At 40.1% G+C, this 12,924-nt stretch overlaps 1 pseudogene; it reads left to right on the top strand.

Moving 5' to 3' along the window:
- The first annotated feature begins 1,064 nt into the window (after positions 1-1,064).
- The window catches only part of LOC107708561 (synaptic vesicle membrane protein VAT-1 homolog), a 30,699-nt pseudogene continuing 18,839 nt past the window's right edge, over positions 1,065-12,924 (top strand).

Genomic DNA, 12,924 nt, shown 5'->3' with positions numbered 1-12,924 from the left:
TTTATTGGTTTGGGTTTGCTCGGGTTTGCATCAAGACCTAACTATTGCATATTTCCATTTTTTATTGTCTACACATTTAATAATGTTGTGATGTGTATTGTCTTAAAATATAATAAAATACGACTATACAATACTTTGACGTCACTTTGAGCTCCACTTACATACACGTTCTAGTCTGTGCGTAACCTGGCGACATTAACTAACAGTGACCGGGGCAGTTGTGGCCTAATGGTTAGAGAGTCGGGTTTGTAACCCAAAGGTCATGGGTTCGAGTCTCAGTACCGGTAGGGACTGTAGGTGGGGGGAGTGAATGAACAGCGCTTTCTTCCAACTTCAATACCACGACTGAGGTGAGGCCCTTGAGCAAGCAACCCCCAACTGCTCCCCGGGCACCGCAGCAAAAATGGCTGCCCACTGCTCCGGGTGTGTGTTCACTGCTGTGTGTGTGCACTTGGATGAGTTGAATGCAGAGCACAAATTCCGAGTATGGGACACCATACTTGGCTACACATCATGCCACTTTAAAATCAAAAGCTTTGACTAACTGGACTAAATAAACCAACTAATTAACTTATGCAGCCTTCTGATGCCGAATCACAGAATTCTTGCGTGTGTGATTTTGCTTATTATTTTGCTTATGTTTGTTTGTTCATTTAACATCAATAACAAATTCAGAAGTCTTTTTCATTTTTGATTTATCGACAGATCTTTACAACAAAACATTTATTTCTATTTAAAAGCAGCATACGTTTCACCAAATCACTTTACACTTAAAATATCATGAAGCATAGATTAAAAAAACATCTTACGCTTATTTAATATGGTTGCATTTCAACTGCACACATTCCTAAAGAAGAAAAAGATTAATTTAAGTATATTTAACACATCAGCCAGAATTCCTCTCATTCTCTTGTGTGAATTTCAGCTGAGAATAGTAAAACAGCTTTACTGCATTTACTAAATTGAAGTCAGCACCGCTGCCTGTCAGCACACAAACTCCCTCATTGGACTCTTCAATCCATTATCCCCCTCCCCTCCCTTAAATCCATTTCTCCGGGCTTTGCAACTCGCCACGCCTCGCCTCGTTTTTTCTCAATAGTTGTCAGAGCCTCGGGTCACTCACTAGTCGTCGTGAGGCATCTTCCACTCCCTTTCCTTCTCTCTCTGTCTCCTTGTCCTCCACCTTCTCAGGCTCCAGCATCCTTTTTGCAAAGGCTGAGCAAACCGTGGACGGCGAAGCAGTTCGTATATTCGAGGTCGTTTGAGCTCTGCATTATCCGCCTGAGTGAGGCAGGAAAACAAACGCAAGTCTTTTCTCCTCAAGTTTCGACTCAAACTCCGACCATGTCCGGCGAAGACGCACCTGCTCAGCAGCAAAACGCCGAGGAGCAGAAGCAGCAGCAGCAGCAGCAGGAGGAGACCAAGACGCCCGCCGAGTCCCCAAAAACCGAGAGCAAACCCGACCCACCTCCCACTAGCGCGTCCACCGAGGCCGCCGCCGACACCCCAGCGCCCGCCGCGGAGAAAGCCCCAGAGGAAGACACGTTCAGCTACCGGGCTCTGGTGCTCACCGGCTACGGCGGGTATGATAAGGTGAAGCTCCAAGTGAAGAAGGGGAAACCGGCTCTTAAGAGCGGCGAGGTGATGGTGCGCGTGAAAATGTGCGGGCTGAACTTCGCAGATCTGATGGCGAGACAGGGACTGTACGACCGGCTCCCGTCCCCGCCAGTAACCCCGGGCATGGAGTGCTCCGGGATCATCGAGGCTGTCGCTGAAGACGTGACTGACAGAAAAGTGAGTAAACTCATCGCCTAGTTCCTTTATACAGCCATTTATTCGTTAATATTCGTTCTCCGGTGTTCATTTTATTGCCCATCCTGCACATTTAACGCGTTTGTTATTACTAAACGAGTTATGAATATTATTAGGTGTTTGTAATTATTTATACCCTTTAACGCTGTGCAAAAATAATGTCAGTCATTCAAAGAGAACTCATTCTCAAACTCCTGTCACATTCACTCGCCACCGGAGACAAAAGAGGAGCGGGAGGGGCACCGATAGCCTCCTTTCAGAATCACCGGAGCTCTTGTCGCGCTGACCCGAGCAATGGGCCAGAACGCTAAACGTTCACGGGAGAGCGAGCTTTGCTTGTGTACGCAGCGAGTTGAAAGTAACAAACCGTATGTTGATACTTTATATACACAGTTATGCAAACACGCTCCTCACTGGAGCCAGCTGCGTTTCTTATAATGGAAGCGTTTAGTTTGATCGCGTCAGTGTGTGGATGGAACCACCGCCCCTCTTTCTCTCAGAGACTGACGGCGTTTAATTGTGAAGTCGCACCTGAGACGCGCAGCATCCACACGCGCTCGGTCAATTCCAGACGCTTCTAAAAAGTAGCGAAATCACGTTTTCGACGGGTGTAATTCACTTTTAGCGATTGGTGCGAGCCATACTGGTGTCAAGTGGGCTCGCGGAAGACTCTCCCCACGCGCAGAAAAAAAGGGCGAGGCGCGAGAATCGCACGCGCCCTTTGTCATCGGCCTCGCGCATTGTGACACCGACATACACTCTGACATCATTCATCATTCTTGCCAGATTTCTTTTCTTCATTTTGACCTCTTTAAACAATAATTAAAGGTTTTCTTCCCTTTATAAAAACGTCAACGCCTATTTTGTAGGCATAGCGCCAGTGCAATAAAATTTCTTATTATATACATATTTGTTATAGTTGGCCAGCGGATATCAATGTGATTTAAATAGTATAAATAAATCTAATTCTCGGGTTAAGTTTTCAGCTTCATAGAAAACAGTGGAGTCTTAGTGTGACGTGGCCTAATTGACTTTCTATGTGCTCCATATGAACAAATCGATGAGTCACGCCTGGTGGTCGCTGCGCTGGTCTCCATGGCAACGTATCATGGCAACGCCATGCATCGGCTCTGTGTGAGAGTTGGTTGAAAGGATTTGGTTTGTATTACCGAGAATAAACATATTTAATGAGAACCAGAGTAGGTAAGATGTTCAAGAATTGTGTGAAATGCAGATTAAAGCCTGAGCGTGTGTTAACACAGGAAAAAGAGAGAGAAAGTAAGAGGGCTCGCTGCATTAGGCGTTGGCTGGTGGGTGATGCGGAGGATGAAGATAATGGTTCAGCCCTTCCTCGGCCTCATCTGTCACCGATATTGAATTTAAAAGGTCACCATCCACCCTATCTCTCTCTCTCTCTGTATTACCATGTCAGCAAGCAAACAATTGCTCCTCCTCACTTTCAGAGACCTGATAGTGCTTGGCAAAGCTGACATTGTTTGGTGAGCATGTGAGGTGAGGAATCTGCTGATTGTGGTGTCCGGAAAATGACTCTTTCTTGGAGGAAGAGATTGAGAGACTGTCTCTACATTATACCAATCTTCCTATACACCACTGTAGAGGTGAATGCTAAAGGCCGTGACATCCTCTCACATGACCCGACAGATGTTATTCCTAAACTGCTCTCTTGTGCCCACTCTCTGTCTATATTAGCATTTTTGTCATGAATAATTCATGTAACTTGTTGCTTATGCGCACACACAATATTTATCAGAGTTCTGCGAGGATCAGATGCATCTGTTCACAATTATCTTCCTCTGGACCACATTGTCAGCCTGGAATTTCCTCTCTCTCGTTCCCTCCCTCTGTGTGTGTGTGTGTGTGTGTGTGTTATTTGACAGGTCGATGATAAACAGCGATGCAGTGAATATCAGTAAGTGAACAGCAGGGACACAAGCCGCTATAGCTGAATCTGATGGTGCCGTGTAACATTTCTAATCGAGAAACCGTTTTAACCATAAGGTTTTTGACATAGAAACCTGACGTGGTTTCAAGTACTCGCATTTAAGAGCAGTTTAACTGCACAATAAATGAAGAGTAATGGGTTTATGAGGCGTAGGCTGAGATTTCTTCAGTTAGTGGTACTATAAGAGTGATCAACATGTTAGAGCTGCATCAATGTGGAAAAATAATAAAAACTTACTCTAAGCCGTAATGTCACAATACAACAAGAGAGGTAACCGTCAGTGTTTCACAATGTGCAGAGAGTGGTTACAGAAGTGGAAACAGTTCTGGTGCTGTGATGGAAGTACGACCTAATTTGACAATTGTAGGGTATAAACAATGCGGATGAGCATAAAATGACTCTCTAAGGCCAGTTTCATCAGGTGCAGCATAAAAACAAGCAGTAATAAATGGATAAACCTGATAAGTCAAACTGTGACTACAGTACCTTGCTGTGCATTTTAAGTATTTTAACTTTAACTTTAAATGTAATACTTTTATAGTTAAATCTATTAAACCTACATGGAAAAAAGAGTTCCAAAAAAAGTATACCTATTATATCTGTGTGAACGTTATGGTAAAATTTCTGCTGAATATGGTAAGTTGGTAGTTAAAAAAATTGCAATTTATATGAATGTACTAGTGGAAAATATAGAATTTGTATGTAACATTTAATAGGGACAGTGTATATCTTAAGTCTTGTACTGGTCACCATTTTTTCACCATTTCTGTCACCTTGTTGCCTTTTCTAGTTCATTTTAAATTCTGCAGGTCTGAAAAAAAATTAAAGAAAATTTGAAGAAAAAAAAATCACAGAATGAGGGGGAAAAGTATAAATATTCCATGCAATCTCTGTTAATATGAGGTCATTAAGCTGCATGCAAAATAATTATAAAATAATTGTGCTATTTAAAAATAAAGCTATTTAAATATCTTTAGGTGGAGGACAGCATGTTCACATCACAGGACATGTCAACTTCCCAAAAGAATTTCATGTCTGCACAGTAAAATAATCGCCTTTTCCCTGTATGTCATATTGTTTTATGCAAAATAGCAATTCATTACAACTCTTTGTGGTTACCAGTTAACATGCCAGTGAACATTTTTTTCCCATAAATAATATTAAAATAATTTTTAATATTTTAATAGAATATTTTAATAATCAGTTAAGATATAGCAGAAATATTTATCAATATTAATAAATATATTAATATATGAATAATAATAATTATTTCCTCCATAATGAGTTGCTATTTCCATCCTTTGTGTTAGCAGCCCAGAGGCTCAACCGTAGGGCTACTGCCGCCACATACAAAACAAACAAACAGATAAAATAGACACAATTTTAGAGACAGCAAAGCTTTATGGAGCAGAATCCCACTCATTTCCACAGCAACATGATTAAAAGTTCGCCGACAGATGTATTGCATGAGCCAAATGCATTAGAGAGAGCCACTTTACCCTTCAAAGTGTGTGTGTGTGTGCGTGCATGTGTGTTTGGGTGTGTACGTGCATGCATACAGGACAGGAAGAGACTGGAGAAACATGGGAGAGGATCACAGGCAGTGACCGACATCTCACCCTTCAGCTGGCCTTGATCTTTGCAATTTCAGCTGAAAGTGTGTTTGTTTAGTGCAAACACAGAATACAAAGTATGATAAGTTTGTGACACACGTGTGACTGTTTTGTAAGTCTGACAAGGAGAGAGAGAGAGAGAGAGAGAGAGAGAAAAGGAGGGGGAAGAGGGCTGATTTCCCCGTATGGTGAGTCATGATCACAGTTCCTGGCCGAGACTTAAATGTCTATTGATCTATGATGTGCAGAACGTCCAATTTAAGGAGAAAGAAGAAGAGGAATGGTAGAAAGCAAGACTGAGATTTGGAAGACGAGTAGAGAGCGAGACAGGAAAGACTGAAAACCGGGAGGAGAGATGAACTGGGGCACAGACATATCGGCTTGAGAGTAGTCCCGCTCTCTAATTGGACAGTATAGACAAAGATGCCCATGCGTCCCTTGGGCCTATTAGACTGTGTGTGTCTTCCTGTCTGTGAGGGAAGCGCTGGGTATATTAGTGTTTGCGTTTTGCTTTTGAGAAAAGCTTCAGTGTGTGTGTGTGTGGTTCCTGAAGCACCGTTGAGCATTTGTGCCAAGTTTGTGTACCCTTAAAAAGAGAAATAAAGAGAGAGGTGGTTTTCCGGCCATGTTTGTGTGTGTTGTTTTCTCTTAAGCTCATTGAGGCAGAAGGATCTGCCTGCCACCTGATGAGAGGATCTGATCTTTAGAAATGCAGAAAGACAGAAAGGGGGAGATGGGAGATGAAAAGGAGTGATAGACGGAGAGGGAGTGATGGAGGAAGTGGGATGTTTATGATGCTAGTGATTGAGAAAATACACAAGTGGTGGACGGGACTTAAGTGTTGAGTGTTTTTGTGCATGTTACAAAGGTCGGACCAGTCAGTGTCACTGCTTTTATGAATTTTGAAAACGGCTTAAAGGTGAAGTATGCCATTTGTTGGCACCAGCAACACCAAACAGAATTGCAGTCTTTTTATTTGAGCAGCTTGACTGGGTTGGATATAATAACATTGACTCAACCAACGATTTGAAAACATGGGCCATAATGGTGCAGATATTAGAATGTGTAATTCCTTTAGAGGTATATTAGTGGTGCTTTCTATTGCTCATACTGAATTTGAAGGGATAGTTCACCCAAAAATGAAAATGGTCATTTACTCCGCTTCATGTAGTTCCAAACCTGGCTTTTTCTTCTGTGTAACACAAAGATATTTAAAAAAAATGTTTTAACCATTTTTGCCCATACAGGGAAAGTTAATGGGGTCCAAAATAATACTGGAGTAAAAGTTGGACTAAAACAAATTGACAATAAAACGCCATGTAAATGCATTAGTTCAGTTAAAATCGTACTGGTTAGGTTTTTGTGAAGTCGGACTAACAGACCTAGACAATAAGATTGTAGCTTGGCTTCGTCCAACATATGTACACCTTAAAATTGCCATGGAACTTGCGTCAGATCTTTTCTTCTATATTGTGATGTACATCCGAAAGAAAAGAGAACTTTGATTCTATCCGTCGGTTGTTGATTGGATGGAGGCAGGTCTGAATGCAAGCTTGCATTTGGTTGCAAGGGTTTAAAATATCTGAATGATTGGAGTCCAGCATACTCCACCAGAAAGAAATCTATCCTTTCACTGGAAGGTCAAGTTATAAAGTTTTGATTAAAAATCACAAGCTCAATTAATATGCATGGATGACTCGCTCACAATAACATGCAGGATATAGTGAATTTCCATTTCACAAAATATTCAATTATGTATCGTCATGTGTTCAGACAAATAGAGATTGTAAGTTTGACTATGGAACAAACCACTGTAGCTCAATTTCAACTGCACAAACACACTAATGGTGGCTCAGATTTATGTGATACAAGTGTGTGTTTGCATTCCTTGTATCTCCTCATTCCAAAGGAAGTAGTGGAAATCTGCTTGATGAGTTTTCCTGTATCTGTGTGTGTATCTAGGGGTCGCCAAGGTAATTCAGGATTTTCAGTTACATCTGATATTATCAAACAACTCTAAATGGAGCACATTTATCTGCTCCAAGATAAAGATTAGCAAAACAGTCCAGATGGCCAACAGTACAGGTTCAAATATTTTGTTGAGGTATGCTAACTGTCTTGAAGGATAATGACAACAAAACATACACAAGAGATCCCCCAGATCTGTGCAGCTGGGCAATTGTCTTGCCAAAAAACCCCAGATTTTTTAAAACTCCAATGCTGCGCAAAACAGCAAATGAACAAATAACCATACAGATCCGATGAGCATTATCATCACATCTCCTCGAATGCAGTTTTAATGCTTATTGACGTATATTCAAGATTGTTGCAGCGCTGCTATGGTGACTGTGGCATATAACACTGAAAGGCATATTGTTGCTGAAACATTCCAGGGCTGTTTTCCAAACGTTCCTTGAACGTTTCTCTGTTTTTCTTGTCTGTAGGTGGGTGATAAGGTCCTGGTTTTGAACCGGAGCGGTATGTGGCAGGATGTAGTAGTGGTGGCGACCACACACACCTTCCTGATGCCAGAGGGCATGAGTTTTGAGGAGGCGGCGGCACTTCCTGTCAATTACATCACCGCCTACTTGATGCTCTTCGACTTTGGGCACCTGCGTCCCAACCAGAGCGTACTCATCCATATGGCTGCAGGTAAGTTTGTGTGTGTGTATGTGTGTGCACTGTGGAGATTATGCAAATGTATTACTGGCTTCATAACAGGGATTACATGCAGCCTAATGCAGTTATATTTTCATGAGCTGCAGCACAATGGACACATCCATCATGTGCAGGTGTGTGTAAGTGTTTGTGTATACTGTTCTTGCAGCTGGCCAAAAGGGAGCCCTGGGGCTTTTTACAGCGGCGAGGGAGTACAGCAGTGGTTTACATTTACTTACGCGCTCCCATCGTCATTCGTGGGAGTGGATCAGCGAGTCTCTTGTGGCAATTAACTATTTTCAAGTGTCGTCCCTAAGGGATTTCTTACACTCTGGGCAGGTGTATGTATATGTGGGGGTGTTTTGGGAATCCGTGCTTTCTAAATAATTAACTTTGGGAGACACTGTAAGTGCAGGTGCAGGATTGAATAGTTTTAGTTCTCAGAGGGTATTCCTGTAGGTGTCAAACAAATATCTTATCGATAAATTCATACGAGCGAGTTCCTTGGCAGCCGTTTAGTTTATAAACATTTAGACAATATTCTGCTCGCAGTGAAGACTGCTCTGGTTGAATTGGAAAACAGTGACAGATTTTGTGATGATAGTTATTTGGTTAAACTGTGATTACACAATTATTCATTTAATTATGCAACATTTAAAGTGATTAAAGGTTTTCCAGTCGGAATAGAATGGTGTGTGCTTGTTAGAATGTGTGTATTGATAATTCAGTCTGTGAGTGCATTGCGGTGTTGGATTTTTAAGTGTACATTTTTATTAATTAAGGGGTCTTTTTTGTTATATTTAATAACCAAAGTGAGGAAAAAACTATTTCAGGCTAATTAACATTTTTTGTGGTATCAATATGAAAAAACAAACAAAAAAAAACGTGTTTTAAAAATTCTAAGTGAAATCACATCTGCCTATGAGAGAGAATGTGGGGGAAACTAGTGGAATAGCTGGAGTCAGACTGAGGGGAGTAGCTAGATGCATCAAAATTGCTGATAAAATCTGCAAACTTTGAACAAACTACTCTGGTATGATACACCCTCCACATACTCAAGAAATACCAGCATTTAAAATATGCCAACATCATAATGAAAAGTACTACATAGGCATGGGCCGGTATGAGATTTTGACGGTATGATAACCTTAAACAAAAATATCACGGTTTCACGGTATCACGGTATTGTCGTTACAGCTCTAAAATGTGTTATTTTTAAATGACTGGGTAAAAAAACAACAACTTTTTTTCTGCTGAACACAATATATTTTGTTCTTGAGCAACATACAGAACTGGTAGTTAGTTCCATTGAAATCTATTGGTAACGACGGAACTTGCGACCATAGTTGCTTTTGGGAAACGCACCCCTGACTAGCTTTGTGAAATTATACTACATTCCTGAACGAAACAAACAGCAGAAGCTCTGAATGAGATGCAGATTCACTCTACATTGTTCAAAATTTAAATATTTGATGGCTAATTATTTATACTTGGTATTGTTTTTTTAATGCAGTTTACAAAAGCTGAAAAAGATAATGAGATTCATTGTAAGACAACTGTTAAATCCATTGATTGTAAGTGTAATTAGAGCCAAGCACCCATGGTCACAGCGCCAACTACTGGTAAAAAAAAAAATCACAAATTGTAATTTTTTTCTTACAACTTGGGGCTTAATGTTACATGTAGATTGACTGGGTCATGCTGTGTCCAACCAATTAATTTTTTTTTAGGTTGGCCATATTGCCTTTCCACCGTTTTGAACTTTAAACGCTTTGTTTGACATCGAAACAAAACCTGGTAAGCATCGACACCATGTTCTGAGTGTATCTGAGCAATTTATACACAGCGCCACCTAGTGATCGGTTTCATTGCACCTTCAACAGATATTGTGCAAATCTAATGGATTTTTTTTAAAATTCAAAATCTTTTTAGCTGTAGCAGCAACAGCATTTTCTTTGGTGTACTGATTCTCAAATTGGTATTTGTCTTTGGCATCTGACTCTATCTCAGTCTTGCGTTATACTTCACTCAGTTCTTGCAGCTATATATTTTTTGCTAGATTGTGTTTTTCTAGTGAAAATTCACTAGACTTTCAGTCGAATAAGCAAGTTTTTAGAAAGCATTTAAAAAAAAAATAACCTGGTTACAGAACCGGCTTTATGACAAGATGCGCGTTAAATATCGCATGCATTTATCGTGCAGCCCTACTGGTGGAGGTATTGCAGTGTTTTGTATGCAGCACTTTTGCATTAGCTGATTAACTTATCCTGAGAAGTGCCTGGAGGACTTCTGTCTAACTGCAGGGGAAGTCAGGCACACCATTTAAAAAGCATATGAGATGGTTTCCATGTTTCACTGGTTTCTGAACACACGTGGTGAACAAATGTTACTTTTGTGTTATCAATGATTATACAAAAACATATCTTGAAATACTCATTCAGTATATGTAATGCCACCTTTTAAAAACCAACAAGCACAAAAAAAAAAAAAAAAAACACAAACAGAGCGTATTTGTGTAAATCTTACATAAAATCATTTTTGAATGAATTGCAGCATTCAATTTAGTGGGACAATTTATGTAAGAATGGATTTATGAATTATATTCACACACCGGAAGCAATTCTGCTTGTGTTTCATGAATGAGGCCCAATGAACGAACTGAAATATTCTCATATTCCCTCTCTGGTGTCTGATATCCCGTGTGAATGCTTATGGACATATGCATCAGAAGTGTGGGTGTGGATGAAGCTTTGGCTCGGGGTGGAAGGAAACACTCTCGTTCCAACTGGAGTGTTGCAGAAACCAGAATTCTCAAACAATCCCGAAAGCACCTCCTTGAACTGCCACCACACCCTAAAAGAGAAAAGAGGTAATGTTTTAAAACAAAACCTAGTCACAAATATTTGCAGAGAAATCAAACCAAAACCCCCATAATAAATGGAGGTCTCTGGTCTGTCATTTCTGGAGTGGGGGCGTCAATTACAGATGAGTCTGTAGTTATGTAGCACATAGTGTTTCTTGTAATTGTAACCATCACTCTTTTTCAGCTTGTATGTTATCTTGTTTTTGAGATTGTTTGCGTGTGTCTATGAATGCTCAAGTGTGTGTGTGTGTGTGTGTGTGTGTGTGTGTGTGTGCTCAGGAAGCCCTTGGTATCTCGGTGCACAGGATGTTTTTTGAATTCACTGTAAAAATGGAAATGTGTTTCCTCTGAGTTTCACTGAGAGTAAGGAATGGCACTGTACCTTCATATGGAGCATGATGCATGATTTTAGGTAAATACTGATGCATTTTCTTTAAAGGAATAATTTACTTCAAATTGAAAATTGTTCTTAGTTATTAGTTGATGCTTGCCACTCTTTTCCATTCAGCAACAGTGCAAGGGACCTGAAGCTGTCTGGTTTTAAGGCTCCATAAAAGTATCCGATCACAAACAGACATCGCTAAATACAGGTGTAAACGGGGTCCAAAATGTTTTGTGATTGGATCAATTAAAAGTATTTGAAAATGTGTGTGACTAGTGCGCATTGGTAATGTAAACGCTAATCCATCCTGATGCGTCCCACACGACCGTGAAGAACCACCTACTTGTTATAATAGTTTGTTGTATCTGGAAAAGCTTAAAGGATGTCAGTGGGCTTCGCTTGTAAAATAAAACAAACATTACACTCGCACCAAAAACCGCATTCCAAGATTACAACATCCAGGAAGAGCAGTCGCCATCATCTACGGTTTATGAAATCGATTTCTAAAGATCTTTTAGAGTCCCCTTCTCCTGTTATTCTTTAAAAGATTAGTTCATCCAAAAATGAATTCTGTCATCATTTATTCACTCTCATGTCATTTCAAACCCATATGACTTCGGTTTCTTCTATGAAACACAAAAGATGTTTTGAGGAATATTCACTCTGCTTTTTTCCATACAATGAAAGCAGGCAGTGTCCTTTGGCTGTCAAAGTAGTCTAAATGACTTGTGTGTTACATTCTTCTAGTCTTCTAAAGCCATGCAATAGCTTTTTGTGAGGAAAAAGATACAAATTTGAGTCATTTGTTGAAATTCTTCCTCTCAACCACACCGTTATTAATGTTCCGAATTGGCTTTTATTTTTATATTTTTTTAGTTTTCATTTTAATTTTAGATTGCATTTTAGTCATTTTATGTTTTGTAATATTTATTTTGTTAGTTTCATTTAATTTGTTTATGCTTTTCAAGAAATATGACCGATTTTAGTTTTAGTTCAGTGACAACATTGCACAGCTGTCAGGTTTTATTTGCACTTTTACATTTTAAACTTGATGTATTGCAATTGACACTTTAATTTTTGGGTGAAATTTTCATTTACCTTGTATATTACGTTTACATCTCTAGCATTCCAGTTTCTTGGCTTTAGCTCACTCCCCTATAAGGTTGGACATTAAAATGTGATATAGTAGCTTACTGCTGATTTTATAAACAGCCAGAACAAATCAGAGCAGAGTACAGCCTCTTCATTGTGACAGCGCCTCATGCCAAATACTACACCATTATCTGTCTGATTGGTGTGTGACTCACTTGAATTCGACTGACCAGTCAGTCACTAGCTGTTCTTTTTGGTTTGCCTGCCCTTTGCCTTTAGCTCTGATTTGAGATCTGTTGAAGAATTCAAGAACAAGATTCAGATACGAGAAGCTGTTTATAGATTAGCACAAATTTTTCAGCCTCCACTTTGAATCCTGTCAAAAAACTCGCAGTGAAACAAGTCTCTCTCTCTCTCACTCACTCACTCACTCACTCACTCACTCACTCACTCACTCACTCACTCACTCACTCACTCACTCACTCACTCACTCACTCACTCACTCACTCACTCACTCACTCACTCACTCACTCACTCACTC

The sequence above is a fragment of the Sinocyclocheilus rhinocerous genome, unplaced genomic scaffold (assembly GCF_001515625.1).
Source record: "Sinocyclocheilus rhinocerous isolate Xijiao unplaced genomic scaffold, SAMN03320098_v1.1 scaffold1618, whole genome shotgun sequence".
NCBI lineage: Eukaryota > Metazoa > Chordata > Actinopteri > Cypriniformes > Cyprinidae > Sinocyclocheilus > Sinocyclocheilus rhinocerous.
This window is presented reverse-complemented; position numbering and strand designations above follow the sequence as displayed.